The following is a 14,917-nucleotide window of genomic DNA, read 5'->3' on the forward strand; positions in this document are numbered from 1 at the left end:
GATTTGCTTTTAATGAGCTCCCGTAAACTGGTATATATTTATCAATGGTGGGCATGGAGAGACCTGTCCCCTCCACTTTTGGTGAATACAATATTCACATCCGAGGTCCAAAGTGCAAAAAAGCAAAAAGCAACAACCAAATAGCTTCCCGTCTGTCTCAAGTTTCCTTTTTTGTTCTTAAAAAACACGTACAAAATAGGCATAGATTGTGCAGTCTCGAGCCAGCTTCAGCCTGTTTCCAAAGCAGTAGCAACACCCACCCACTTTTCTGGGAAACATTAGCAGTGCCAGGGACTCTGTGGAGAAATGCCAAGACAGACTTCCTTTCCACAGATGGGAAAGCAAATGGGCCCCATTGGACTCGCCCTCCTCCTCTAGTAATGGGACACTCCCCCAGGAGGAGAACATATCCCCAACCCTCGGATGAGGAGGGAGAGTTCCGCAAGTCACAATTTCCTGAACTCACAAGTCCCATGGCCAGATTAGATCTATAATCTAATCTTGAAGGAAAAGCTTTTTACAACCCAGACATCAATATGACGGAAGAAAACAAAACAGATAAAAGAGCTAACAGGCCAAGGGAGTGAAAAGGAATGCCCGGGGGGGGGGTGGATACAAGACTACTGTTCCGCCATCTCTCTGCTATGGCTTCTGTAGGCGCTAACCAGATTTCCGCAGAGATTAATATATTTCCCCCTGTGATCCCACATCAGTCATTAGCCTAGCTGCACAATAAAAAGACTAAAAACTTATACAGATTTGAAAGAAATAAATGGTAGGATTTTGATTATTTGGGACGTGAAGGGAGAAATACAAGCTGCAGAGGAATTCCTGGGATGTTGTTGCTGTTTAGTCGTTTAGTTGAGTCCGACTCTTCGTGACCCCATGGACCAGAGCACACCAGGCACTCCTGTCTTCCACTGCCTCCCGCAGTTTGGTCAGACTCATGTTGGTAGCTTCGAGAACACTGTCCAACCTCTGTCGTCCCCTTCTCCTTGTGCCCTCAACCTTTTTTAACACCAGGGTCTTTTCCAGGGAGTCTTCTCTTCTCATGAGGTGGCCAAAGTATTGGAGCCTTAGCTTCAGGATCTGCCCTTCCAGTGAGCACTCAGGGCTGATTTCCTTAAGAATGGATAGCCTATGCAAAAAACCCCAACAACTTGTCCAAGCTAGGGCCATTAAGAGACAATATAGAGCCACTGAGAGCCATTGGCAATGCAAGAGAACGGTCACCCCCTTTGCCATGAGGTGTGAACAGAAACTAGGGGTTTGGAAGGTTGCCAGGGTAACTAGGTGTGTGGTGACAGGAAAAGAGTGTTTTTAAACAGGGTGTTCTGGGAAGGAGGGGGAAGTACGTTTCCGAGCACAATTCAAAGTGTTGGTGCTGACTTTTAAAGCCCTAAATGGCCTCGGTCCAGTATACCTGAAGGAGCGTCTCCACCCCCATCGTTCTGCCCAGACACTGAGGTCCAGCACCGAGGGCCTTCTGGCGGTTCCCTCATTGCGAGAAGCCATGTTGCAGGGAACCAAGCAGAGGGCCTTCTCGGTGGCGGCGCCTGTCCTGTGGAACACCCTCCTATCAGATGTCAAAGAGAAAAACAGCTACCAGATTTTTAGAAGACATCTGAAGGCAGCCCTGTTTAGGGAGGCTTTTAATGTTTAATTGATTAATTTATTTCATTTTTCTGTTGGAAGCTGCCCAGAGTGGCTGGGGAAACCCAGCCAGATGGGCGGGGTATAAATAATAAATTATTATTATTATAAATAATAAATTATTATTATTAATTATTATAAGAAGAAAGATTGGGATCCATCTTGGGCAGGCTGGCTGCAGGCTGGCTGGGAGAGATTCCTTAGACTCCAGGGCTGCATTGCTGTGCGGTACAAGCCCCTCTTGAAATGATTATGCTGTAAGATCTGGACTCCCTCCATGTAGACTGAAGGTGTAAATAGGCGAATAAACCATATTTCTTAAAGCTATGACAGTCTCCGCTGTGTCTCAATTCTCCAAAGGAATTGAGAACTTGGATGAGTACCTGGAACCCCCTGGAAGTTGGTGGCACCCAGCTTTTGTAACAAAATTATCCTCACATAAAAGATCAACAACATGACCATTTTTCAAACACATACAAAATCCCAGTACAATGACTAATTTGATGCACCATTTACAGATCAGCAGTAAAATGTCTGTTTCAACAATCAAGTTCATGTAACACTGTTCTGATATTTCAAATTCTAAAGTTGTTGTTGTTGGCCTCTGTCTGCCTCAAGAGACAATGGAGTGCGCCTCCGGAATGAAATCAAACTACATAGTGACCTCTCCGGGGTGCAAGCCTGAGCAGTGTATATGGAGGTCCTGGGCTGCCCAGATGACCAGACCCCCCTCTCATTATATAGCATATTATCAAGGTGAGAATTATATTTTTGTAAGGAAGCAGTTTATTAAAAATAAAAATACAGCAAGTTTGAAGCATCGCACCTATTTGGGGAGGAATCGTCGTCTTATTGATGCGAACTGGAATCTGATAACTATTTTTATATATAAAAGCATGTCTTTATTTATTGTGCAAATTATCGTACGACTCCAACAATTATCAACAGCCTATCTATAGCATAGTGGGACAAGAGATGCCGAAGAGCTTGGTGCTGGTGTGGTGCAGTGGTTAGACCTGGGTTTGGGAGACCAGAGTTCAAATCTGCTCAGCTCACTGGGTGACCTTGGGCCAGTCACTGTCTCTCAGCCTAGCTTACCTCACAGGGTTGTGGTGAGGATAAAAGATGAGAAGATCCGGGCACACCACCTTGATTTCTTTGGAGGAGAGATTAGATATATATGCAATAAATAGAATAAATATTATTATTATTAGTCAATATGCATCCCATCCTCCCTTCAAGGTAAGGGAGCTTTGTGACTGAGAGTGAAATGATGCATGAAACATGGGCTTCAGAACACATGCTTACAATTACTGAGTACCCTTCATTTCCCCCAAAAAATGGCACAGAGAGGAAGGGGTTAAGCTACTTTTTAGTAAAGGGAGTAGACAGATGCAATGTAACATGTAGTTTGACCCTGAGTGGAGATGTGAATCCAGCCCTCTCTGATCCAAGTCCCAAACTCTTATCTGGTGACTTGCATCTGTCTCTCTCTCTCTTTCATTATAAACTTGCAGGAGGAATTGAAAAATAATAATATTATTGTTTGCCCAGGCATTGAATGGTGGAAAGATACTGTTCCTGGTAACCTTGAAATTATTAGCTCTGAGGATATGTGTTTGAAAGATATTTTAAGTTGTTTGAAAGTTGTTTTAACTTGTTATGTTTTAAATATGATTTTAGATGTTTTAAATTGTTTGTAAAAAATGCTTTTATTCTATTCTTGTTTTGTCACTTTGATGTTGGCCACACTGGGCTCCCTTGGGAGGAAGGGTGGGGGGTATTAATTAATTAACTAATTAATTCTACCATTCTCCACCAGCTGCCCAGTGTAAGGTATCCAGCTCTGCCAATGCAAACATGAAGGAAGTGGGCAGAGATCAATCCTCCCTCCGTAATAACGAGTTGATTTTTAACTCGAAGCTGCTTATTATTAATTTTTCTCCAATGGGTCTTCTCTTCTTCTGCTCCCCCCCTCCCTAGTTCTTCAGGGGCACCATTTCAGTATTTGTGGAATAATAATAATAATAATAATAATAATAATAATAATAAATGTATACCCCGCCCACTCTTCTCCCTGCATTATTGGAAGGTTCCTCCACTCTGATGGGCGAGCAATATCTTTGCATACTCGATTTAACATAAAGACAGTGTCTCCGAGCATGAGAGCAGTGCTTTTCTCCACTAGGTACAACCATAATTTTAACTGCCCTAAAGCAAGTCAAAACAAAACAAAATAGCACATCCAACTCCCCTCCCCAACTTTTCAGTTTCCTGTCCTGGCAACTGACCAGGAAGACAAACAACTTTACAAGCAAGTCCCTTGTGTGAGATAGCCAAAGCGTATGCATTAGCAAAGCCTCTTGTTCTCTTAACATTTAGCTGCTTGATTTAGAGTTTATGCAGCTTGAAAGACTGCGTTTGCACATCCACCGACAGAAGCTGGTTCGACACAGTTAATCCCTTTGTTGACTTTGCACTGTTTACTGGAACAAGCATGGCGGGAGGAGTCAGTGTGTCATGAAGGCATGACTGGACTGGTGGTAAAGCTGGTCTAGATAAGTTGGTCAACTCCTGACCACACAAGCAATCCCATACAGCTGAAGATTTCTCTTCTGGGTGCCTGTAAAATACAATTAAGCTTGTCCTTAAAATTCAATCTCTGACTGCAGTCCTGAAAACAATTGGCACTTACTTCTTGGGGAAGGGGGGTGATCTAGATGAGGCACTAAGGGCTGAACAGGGCAATATGTTAATTGCGTGGGTGCAATTAGTATGTTGTAAACAAAATCTGCCCTTTTCCCCTTATGGGGTATCCAAGAGCCCATATAGAGTCCTTAAGTGGGTTCCCTATCAGTAGGAGAAAATAACAGAGGCCAACCAGAGAATATTGAGAAGCAAAGCAGCTGGTAAGCCTGGTCTTTATTAACACTAAATAAAAAAATTCCTTCCAGTAGCACCTTAGAGACCAACTAAGTTTGTCATTTGTATGATCTTTCGTATTTAAACCCTTGCAACAGGGTGCTCCCCACACATGCAGGAGAGAGGACACAGGACAAGCCCTTATATAGACTTTTGAGCTGCCCACCCTGGAGCCCAAGACCACCACCCCAATACATTATACCTACATCACAGAAAAGGCGGTCTACAACAGAAATACATCACAGGGGGCGGTCTAAAACAGTATCCTTAGTGTGTTGTTTATCTCCTGTCTGCCAAGTTACCTGATTGCATTACCTGGGTTTTGGCCACTCTTTTGTTATTGTAACTACTTAATTCCTGAATCCAGGTCACAGGTCACAGACTCACCCTGTTCGTATCTTAAATGTGCCCTTGAGGCAGGATTTGTGAACAAAGAGACAATAGGGAGGCTTCCCATTTGCCAGTGTGGTGTAGTGGTTAAGAGAGGTAGACTTGTAATCTGGGGAACCGGGTTCGCGTCTCCGCTCCTCCACATGCAGCTGCTGGGTGACCTTGGACTAGTCACACTTCTCTGAAGTCTCTCAGCCCCACCCACCTCACAGGGTGTCTGTTGTGGGGGAGGAGGGGAAAGGAGATTGTTAGCCGCTTTGAGACTCCTTCGTTTAGTGATAAAACGGGATATCAAATCCAAACTCCTCTTCTTCTTCTTCTTCTTCTTCTTCTTCTTCTTCTTCTTCTTCGACCTTGCAGAGAAATATTTGAGGTCAATTTGGGGAGAGACAAAATGGTTTCAAGACTTTTTTTTGTGGGTTTCAGACATGTGGTTCATATTTTTATGTATGTGTTTGCTTGGTACATTTATGAACATTTATTATATATATGACCTTAAAATTCTTCTTATAACAATATATTAATTTTTTTTATTTGCTTTTAGTAGACATTTTAACCAGTGCTTTTTTCTGGGGGGTACTCAAGTATATCAGTACCAGCACTTTTTTTCTAGAAGAAAAGCACTGGGTGTTCTTCTTGTTGTTTTTGGAGGAATTGAAGCCTTTTTGGTTTATTTTAAGAAATACTATAGCATGAAGAATCCATGAGCAGGTTTCAAACTATAAGCATCAGAAAGAATTAAAGATTATTGTGTTGTGACAATGTTAAAAAAGAGGAAAGACAGGGTGCAGCAAAATGGGAGATAAGATAAACATCACGGAAAATGGGAAGGGAAGTTGACAATATAAAAGATTTTTTTTAAAAAAAATGCATTGGAATTTTATGTGATTTTTTGATATATACTCTCTCTCTCTGTGTGTGTGTGTGTGTACTTATTACAAGTGTGGCACTTGCTGTAACAACTTCATGGTGAGTACCGGCACCCTTTTGATCTTCTCAAAGAAAAGCACTGGTTTTGACATCAAAAATAGCCATGGGAGGATGAATCAGTAATGGAAGGGGCTTTGACTAGACCCCAAAGCTGTGATCCCAATCAAAATCATTCCTTGTTCATCACTCTAGAAGGGAAACTTCCAGTTGCATTAGGGTGGTCACCCACGCATTGCCACTGGACACTGATTTGTATGAAGTTTGCATAATGATTTATATTTATAGGTGTGGATTTAGAAATAATTACTTATAGTTTGAATAGAAATACAATACATCTCAGCATAGTGGGGAAGACTGTGTTGGGGCGAACCTATCTGCTGTTCAGGTGCTGAATGTTGACGGGCAACTTCAAGGCCTCTGCTCTCTGTTATTATGGTGCTTTATCTTTCAAAGAGCCCTTCAAACAGAGGGCTGTTGTCTGTGAAACAGTGTACATGACCACTCGATAAGTGGCACCCAAGCTTTCATGGAACCTTAATCAGTCTCCACACCCTGCCCTGCTCTCTAAACTTTAAAAACTGTGCACATCAATTGCATTTACACAACTCATGTTTCGTCTTGGTTAGCTCTTGGTCTTACACATGCAGTTGTAGGTGGCAAAACTAAACACAGTTCGGTTGTTTATTTCACAAAATGAATACACTATTCAAATCCAGTTGGAATCAATGGAGCATAAAGGAGTCTGTGTGCAAGATGCCAGCCTCGTGTCTCAACCTAAGTAAGATCTTCCTTACATGTATGTCTGGATCAGTGGTAACCAACACAGTTCTCTCCAGATGGTGCATTCCAGTGTCCATTATCCCTTGATAATTAGCGATACCGGCTGGAGCTGACAGAAGTTGGAGTCCAACAGCATTTGGAGGGCATTGATTGTGTGTTGACTACCCCTGGCCTAGATGGACGGGGAATTGCGCATGCCCAAAAGGTGCTACACATACAGTTTCTGTGTTTGGCCCTGCGTACCTGAAGAAGTGTTGCCACCTCCATCGCTCAGCCCAGACACTGAGGTCCAGCTCCGAGGGCCTTCTGGTGGTTCCCTCACTGAGAGAAGTGAAGTTACAGGGAACCAGGCAGAGGGCCTTCTCGGTAGTGGCACCCGCCCTGTGGAACACTCTCCCATCACATGTCAAAGAGATGAGTAACTATATAACCTTTAGGAGACATCTGAAGGCAGCCCTGTATATGGAAGTTTTTAATGTTTGATGTCTTACTGTGTTTTAATAAAATTTTAAAAAATCATTCCAGTAGCACCTTAGAGACCAATTAAGTTTGTCATAGGTATGAGCTTTCGTGTGCATGCACACTTCATCAGATACACTGAAACCAGAAGTCACCAGACCCTATATATAGTCAGAGGGTGGGGAGGGGTATTACTCAGAAGGGTGGTGGGAATGGGTGATTGGCTGATAGGAGTGGTAAACCTGTTGATGACTGTTAACGACTGTTAATGACTGCAATTGGTCTTGCAGGAAAAAGCAATGGGTGAGGTGCTAAAGAAAGCTTTATCATGTATAATGAGATAAGAATCCAGTGTCCTTATTCAGACCAGGTGGCTCCATGGTTTTAAGCTTGGTAATAAGTTGCAATTGAGCAACTTCTCTTTCCAGTCTGTTTCTGAATTTTTTTCTGTAATATAACAGCTACTTTGAGATCTTGTATAGAATGTCCTGGGAGATTGAAGTGTTCTCCTACTGGTTACTCTGTCTTGTGATTCCTGATGTCAGATTTATGTCCATTTATCCTTGGTTTGGCCTGTTTGTGTTTTAATGTTCTGTTGGAAGCCACCCAGAGTGGACTCACCACAAATATCTCCCTTGGTTATATTATAATGGCAGTGGCACCCACCTGAGAGGTGCTGGAACTGAGTTCCAGTGAGTTCTGGCTGAAAAAAGCCATTATTATTATTATTATTATTATTATTATTATTATTAGGCATAGTGGTGAGGAGAACAGGAAGACTGGCTGAGGCCTTCATGCTTATCCAGCCATTACAGGGCCCCAGTATCGAATAAAGACCAACACCGACTGCTATCAGTATATTTTATTGCTATTTGATGTTACCACAACATCAGGCAAACCCCATATTCAGGCTTCCGCTTTCGCTCCTGTGTGCAACACTGAAACAAATCTATTGAATTGTCAAAGCTTTCTTCTTTGTAACATCTATCATGACAATTAAGCTTTCTGTTTGCTCACAGCTCATCTTTAACAACGTAGCGCATCAGGATCAGTACAAGATTTGAGTGTACCCAATTAAATACAAAATGAGATGATTGTGCAGAATATGGTTTAGAAGCATAGTTTGCCAAATTCAGTACAGTACACTATATAGTGGGGGAAACATCCATTAGCAAAGGTTTGCAGCAGTTAAAGTCACAGAAATCATACCAGGAAAAATAATTATTGGTTCCCTTAAGGCAAAATGGCATACTGCTAACTTGAACAGAAGAACACATTATAAGCCAAAAGAACTCATGAGAACAAATTAGTGGCTGGGCAAGATGGCTGAAGTGGATCATAAATCTGAGGATTTTTCAAACTGATCTGATCACATGTCATCGATTACCGTGGAGGTTGACTTTGAAGGACCATGACGTTTGTTTAACAAGTCTAGAAGTTAACTTGTACTAGTTTCTAATGAAGGTCAATGCAGATTGCAATCAACTTCAAAGCTGCCAGGTAAAATAGCAACATGCTTACATCCTGCCTCTAATCATTAAGTGCATGATGAGTGTGGGGAACTGCCACAGTGTAATGTAGGCCGCATTCAGATATCACAATAATCCATAGTTTAGTGTGACATAAACAGGCCGAAATGAGCTTGGAGTTTTATAGCTTCAAGTTGGGCTTCTTTCGAAGAAACCACAATTTACCAGTAGATTCCCCCTTGTATATACTTTTATTTATTTCCCCCTTCTTCTTCTTCTTCTTCTTCTTCTTCTTCTTCTTCTTCTTCTTCTTCTTCTTCTTCGACAAAGTAATAATAAAAAATAAATAAGAATAAAAATGTGCACCCACCACCGAGACCATTCCATTGTAACTATCCAACCTCCCAAAATTTCAACACCTCTTGCAATGGTTTGACCCCTTTCCATTTTGACAGTATAAATTCTATAAACATCCTCCATATCTCCTCAAAATAATTTCTCCTGCATATTCCCCATCTTACCTTAACGGCACATGTTAATTTATCATTAATAGCTATATCCCACACTTCTTTATACCATTCTTCCATTTTATATTCTGCTTGCCCTTTCCACTTCCTTGCTATTATAATTCATGCAGCTGTCAATAAATTTGTGAGCAAGTCCTTCCTAGCCTGCGAACTTTCCACCCCACCGTAAATTGATAATAACGCTATCTCAGGATTTCCGGTCAGCTTTAACTCAGTGATTTCTGTTATCTCATTAAACACACCTTGCCCCAAAAGATTGTACACATTTACACCCCCACCACATGTGGACACGATTCCCTGTTTTACTGGCATCCCCTCCAACATAACATCAAATATTCCTTGTTTAGAAACCACAATTTAGATTTTACATGGTTGTTTGTTTCAGGTGACATGACACAAGAAGATGCAGCTGAGTAAAAGAGGAAGCAAAAGTTTCCAGAGTCCTCCTCACAGCCATGCAGGCAGGAGTAAGAGAAGGAATGAGGGTGGGTGGGTGCATGCAAGCATGAAGCTCACCAAGACTTGTTTGTTTGTTACATTTATATACCATCCTTTATCTTCCAAGGATTTCAAAGTGGTGTACATGGTTCTCCTCTACATTTCATCCGTACAACAACCCTGTCAGGTAGGTAAGGCTGAGAGGTAGTGACTGGCCCAAGGTCACCCAGTGAGCTTCATGGCTGAGTGGGGATTTGAACCCTGGTCTCCTAGGTCCTAGTCCAACCCTCTAACCATTACGCCACACTGGTTGAGTCTTACTCATGGTTCAGTGCAGAAGTGTGCACAAATGGCCTTTCAGATTCTCTGTCTTATTTGTGGGCGGAGGAACCATTTAACGAACTTTATTCAGAGAAATTTGCTTCTCAAATGATGGGGCACGCTATTCGCAGTAGCAGGAACACAGCTTTCCCCCACATGCTTACCACTGCAAGTAGCAGCAGCATCAAGAGTGTTGGTAGTCTGGCCCCCATTTTGCATTTTGCCCTAGAATTAGCGCTGTTCCCAGAGCGTTGTGAGGGGAAAATGGCAGCTACCACACAACCAAGTAACAACAACAACAACAACAACAACAGATACTTTTCTGAGAGAATTCTGGAAATAGGGAGTGAGGGAGAAAAAAGAAACATCTCGTACATTTTCTCCAAAAAATGTCTTCTGAAAAATGTCAGCTAACTAATTTCGTATGGTATCCAAACATGTTGTTTCTCACACACTTTACTTCCTTGCAATCTGCTCCCAACATTAACCCCTCTGGTGCGCTCTCGTACCAATAATGAGTCCCATGGTTTGAAAAACAACCATCACATTTAGGCTGCAGGGAGGAGAAGGAAGTCGTCAGGGGAGGATTCCACCTAACTCAGGAATGGGGGGTGGGAACCGGGCCCTCCAGGGATTGCTGAATTGCAACTCCCATCATGCCTGATCATTGGCCCTGCTTTCTGGGGTTGGTGGGAGCTGGAGTCTGGGGAGCCAACATCTGGAGGGCCCAAAGTTTCCACATTTCTAATTTTCTGTATGTATCTCCCTATATCACACCTTGAATATGTCCCGCACTGAACTTGCATATATCCCACTACAGTGGTACCTCGGTTTACAAACACAATTGGTTCCGGAAGTCTGTACTTAACCTGAAGTGTACTTAACCTGAAGCAAACTTTCCCATTGAAAGTAATGGAAAGTGGATTAATCTGTTCCAGACGGGTCCGCGGAGTACTCAACCTGAACTTAACCCGTACTTAACCCGAGGTATGAGTGTAATTGGTTCCGAAAGTCCGTACTTAACCTGAATTGGTTTCGGAAGTCCGTACTTAACCTGAAGCGTGCTTAACCTGAAGTGAACTTTCCCATGGAAAGTAATGGAAAGTGGATTAATCCGTTCCAGACAGGTCCGCAGAGTACTTAAACTGAAAATACTCAAACTGAGGCATACTTAAACCGAGGTATAACTTGTATGCCTCAAATACAACACCAATGGAAATCTGTCCATGTATTCAAGAGAACCCCTAAGTTGTAATACTAAAGTAGGTGCTGTACATGCGTGTGTGACGGCCTCAAGTATATGTCATAACATTTTTTTGATCCTTCACCATGACTCAACGATGTTGGCATAAACCGAATTGGCTTTCTACTTAGGAGGGTGTAGGAATGCTTCTTTTGCCTCGTGAAGGATGTTGCTTTAATGCCTTATCTGTACTGGGAGAATGTGACACACACAAAGCCAATGCATATTTTTAGGCTCCAGGTGGCAGGGAGCTAACAAGCTGACCAATTAAATGTATTGTGAAATGTATCATTGATAGTTTCTGTGTTGTTTGTAAAACGATTTGCTGAAGTGTGATTACGATCCCAGACTTCCTCCTTGGCATCTCATCTTCTTCACCACAGGTTTCACCCGACAACTTTTTCACATGATGGGACTGAGCATATTATTATGAAGTCCACATGAAGGCCGTTGGATGTGGCTCATGGAGGTTTACCACGAAGCAGAATCTAGGTTACATCATCAATTAGCCAAAAGTGATTTCATTGGCATCCTCCCATACTTCTTTCTTTATTGAGAGAACATGACTGGTCATAATATCTTTTGGCTTTTGCTATGACAAGCTAGATGTCACAAGGCTAAACGTCGGACCACATTGGACTAGTCACACTAAGCTCCATTTGCATGCAAATTGTTGGCACTAAAGTTGACATTTTAGTGGCTTACCAGCAAGTAGGCTAGCAGAGAGCAAGGAAAAAAATTATCTATATTCATAGAAGGAAAGCCGGACAGGTAGGAGTCTAACTGGTGTTGTGACTAGGGATGGATGAACCTGTTAAATTTTGGCCCATCCCAGTTCTTAGAGGGCACAGCACTAAGTTTATCCCATCCCATTTCCAGGCAGATTTTTAGTGGGAAACGCTTTTAAAATCCACAGACAAACACACATCTAAAAATACTTACAAGTTACAAGGTGGTTGGAGGGTTGCGTGTTGCCTCTGCCCTGCTCCATCCTCCCCACTACAAAACTTCAGAAACTATATATCCAGACCCTCAAAGTTTGTGGCTTCTCCCTCCCAGGAGTGCTCGGAATTAATGATGTTCCATTGCTCACAGTGGGAACTGTACCAGAGAGGCAGCCAACTTTTGGCAAGAAGCCCTGCAGGCTAGTTGCTTAGGGTGGATGAAACTTACTTCAATATCATCCACTGCAGCTGGGGGAGCTGCAGGACAGTTTGCATGGCATGTGCACCACAAATTTGCCCACTCATAGCCCCTCAGCTGCCTCACTCTGCCTAATGGTAGGATCAGCCTTCCTGTCTTTTCCTTCGGCACGAATACAAGGAGACTGGAAGCTTTGACTTCTCATTCACTACAGTGTACAAGATCTCAAAGCGGCTGTTTATTACAGAAAAAATTTCAGGAACAGACTGGAAAGAGAAGTTGCTGAATTGCAACTCATTAGCAAGCTTAAAACCATGGAGCCACCTGGAATGAACAGAGACATAGGATTCTTACCTCATTATACATGATCAAGCTTTCCTTAGCACCTCAGCCCTTGCTCCCCCCCACCCCGCAAGACCAATTGCAGTCATTAACCGTCGTTAACAGTCATCAACAGGTTTACCACTCCTATCAGCCCATCACCCATTCCCATCACCCCACCCCCACCCTCTGAATATACATAAGGGTCTGGCTACTTCTGTTTCAGTGTATCTGATGAAGTGGGCATGCACACGAAAGCTCATACCAAAATAAAAACTTAGTTGGTCTTTAAGCTGCTACTGAAGGAATTTTTTTTATTTTATCTAAACTGCAGTTAACCTTAAAGCTTCATCACACATGGCTTGAAGTTGGTATGTTGTGAACAAACCATAGTTGAGATTAACCATAATGTCATTTATCATTTAGTCATCTATATTTGTTTTAAAAGTTTTGCTGATATCGCTTGTTTTTTATTGATAGTTGTTTTATGTACGCCACTGAAAGAGTGAATTTCTGATTAAGTGGCCTATAATTTATCCTAAATAAATAGATTAAAGTAAAGCTGCCAAACTCCTCCCTGCAAGCATGGGGAAACCCAGCCAGATGGGCAGGGTATAAATAATAATAAATTATTATTATAAATTACAATTATTATTATGCTGGATGCAGAGAGGAGAAGGAATGAGGGAGTGCCTAAGTCTGAACCTCTCCTAGGTTTGTTCCTGTACCAATGCAGCCGCCATGTGAACTAGCAGTCCTGTTGCTCTTAGAATAATGCTCCCTCACACAACTCTGAACAAAATGGTGCAATTGTGATTGCACAAAAAGAATGCCATCCTTCTCAGATCTTTTGTGGTTGTTGTACTTACCAGTGCACAATCTATTTTTATTTTGAATTGCAACTTTCAAACATCTGTATGCCACTGTTTTCCTCTCCCTTTGCATCCTGTAGTATCTTTTCAAAGGCTAAATAATCCAAGAACATTACTAAATTAGCAGAAACAAGACCCTAGGTTGTGAGTTGTACAAGCTAAATATCTAAAGAATGCAGAGCGGATCATTCATCTTATTGAACATGAGGACAGCCAAGACATTAAAAAAAAACCACCATAAGATCTTGTGTATTTTAAAAACTGACAATAGTTATTTCAGTAAAAAAGAAAGTGTGAAACTAAGAGATTTGCTTTTGTTTTTAATAATTTAGAGTGAAATTCAGTAGTGTTTTCTGCCACTATGAACACTGTTGGAGGAATGGCTTCCTATTCCTTCCTACTCAGGGCCGTCTTAAGCATAGCTGGCGCCCTGGCGCCCCCCACATCTTCTCGAGGAAGCTGAGGGACACTCCCCCCGGAACAGATTTGGAGAGACCATGAGGGGCCGCAGGGGGGAGAGAGAAAGGGGAAGCTCCATCTCATCTTATATTGGCCCAATGATCCATTCTGTTTCAGAACGTTTGCAGTGCAAAGACATTATTACATGTCTTTAGGCACCAGATGAAAACCTTCCTCTTTAATCCAGGCCTTTGGTCATTAAATAATCTATGCCCTGCTATTATTATGCTGTGTGTTCTTATGCTGTGCATTATGTTATTACAGTCGTACCTCCATTTACGTAACCCTCTGGTTACGTAAACTTTGGGATGCATGCGCGGCAAACCCGGAAGTATTTTACTGGGTTTCGCCCTGCGTGCATGCGCAGAAGCAGTCCTCAGGTTGTAGAATCCTCAGGATCCCACCGCACCTCTGGAACGGATCCCATCTGTGACCGGAGGTACAACTGTATTATTATTATGCTGCGTAAATTATGTTCTTAATGTTGTACACAGCCCTTGGATTTTTGGATAATGGGTGATAAATTGAATGAATGAATGAATGAATGAATGAATCAATCAATCAATCAATCAGTACATGACATTCATAATCTTAGCATTCCTGTCAGGAAAACTTGTGAAAAGAATGTCAGTTTCAATGTCACACTGCGTCACTTCAGCAGCAAAGTGTGACACCACACACTACAGTTTCTGACAAGGTATGTGTATTCTGACGCTACTCTTGGCCAAATGAGTAAGTTTTTCCTACCCACACCCATTCCTCTTCAGTCACACCAGTGTCACAGATGACTCATTCTTCTTTTGCGCAGAACAATTCCAATTGCACACATGTAATTTTGGAATTCACATAATTGCATCCAAGGGAGGATCCTGTAAACAGATTTCCCTACGGAGTTCCTCTGAATCAAAGATGGGGATTATCTGTGGATGAGAATATTGCTTCACATCTGGAGCTTGGAAGAAAGAAATCATAGGAAGCATTACACTGTGA

This window comes from Zootoca vivipara, chromosome 9, assembly GCF_965207765.1.
Source record: "Zootoca vivipara chromosome 9, rZooViv2.hap1.1, whole genome shotgun sequence".
NCBI lineage: Eukaryota > Metazoa > Chordata > Lepidosauria > Squamata > Lacertidae > Zootoca > Zootoca vivipara.